This window comes from Lupinus angustifolius, unplaced genomic scaffold (assembly GCF_001865875.1).
Source record: "Lupinus angustifolius cultivar Tanjil unplaced genomic scaffold, LupAngTanjil_v1.0 Scaffold_486, whole genome shotgun sequence".
In the NCBI taxonomy this organism is placed as follows: domain Eukaryota; kingdom Viridiplantae; phylum Streptophyta; class Magnoliopsida; order Fabales; family Fabaceae; genus Lupinus; species Lupinus angustifolius.
In genome coordinates, this window is record NW_017727859.1 from 177,523 (window position 1) to 178,621 (window position 1,099).

The following is a 1,099-nucleotide window of genomic DNA, read 5'->3' on the forward strand; positions in this document are numbered from 1 at the left end:
TCTCTGCTAAGAATTAATTTCCGTGACTTTGCATCAGAATACCATAAGCGATATCCTTTAGACTCAGATGCATAACCAAGAAATATGCACTCAACAGCTCTTGGAGCTAATTTACCATCATTAACATGTGCATAAGCAGGACATCCAAAGATTCTTAAGTTAGAATAATCAACAGGATTACCTGACCAAATTTCTTCTGGGATTTTGAAATCAAGTGCTGAATGTGGAGAACGATTAACCAGGTAACAAGCAGTAGATGCTGCTTCAGCCCAAAATTCACGCCGATGCCATAACCCAGCATTTGAGAGCATACAACGAACTCTCTCAAGTAGAGTCCTGTTCATCCGTTCTGCAACACCATTTTGTTGAGGATTTCTTGGAATAGTTTTGTGTCTAGCAATACCATTTTTTGTGCAGAACTCATTAAAATCACCATTGCAGAACTCTAATCCATTGTCTGTTCTAAGCTTCTTCACTTTCTTCCCTGTCTGGGTTTCAACAAGAGTTTTCCACTTCTTGAAAGTGGAGAAAGTCTCATTTTTATGCTGCAGAAAATAAACCCAAACTTTGCGAGAAAAATCATCAATGATGGTCATCATATAGCGACATCCTCCATGAGAAGGAAATTTAGAAGGCCCCCAAAGGTCAGAATGAATATAATCAAGAATACCTTTGGTACGGTGAGTTGCAGTGGAGAAACTAACCTTTTTCTGTTTCCCAAAAACACAATGTTTACAAAAATCCAATTTACCAATGCCATGTTTACCAAGATGACCTTGTTTGCTTAGAAGGTGCATACCTTTTTCACTCATATGGCCCAGGCGCATGTGCCATAATTTGGTAATGTCATTATCATGCATTGAAGAAGATACAGCTGTTGAACCTGTCACAACAGAACCTCGCAAGAGATATAAACTACCAATCCGGTTAGCTTTCAATAATACCATAGCACCTTTCAATACCTTTAGAACTCCACCTTAGCTGAATACCTACACCCGAGAGACTCTAGGGTGCCAAAAGAAATTAAGTTCCGCTTCAAATCTGGAATATAGAGGACATTAGCTAAGGTTCTGACAACATCGTCATGAGCCTTGATCTG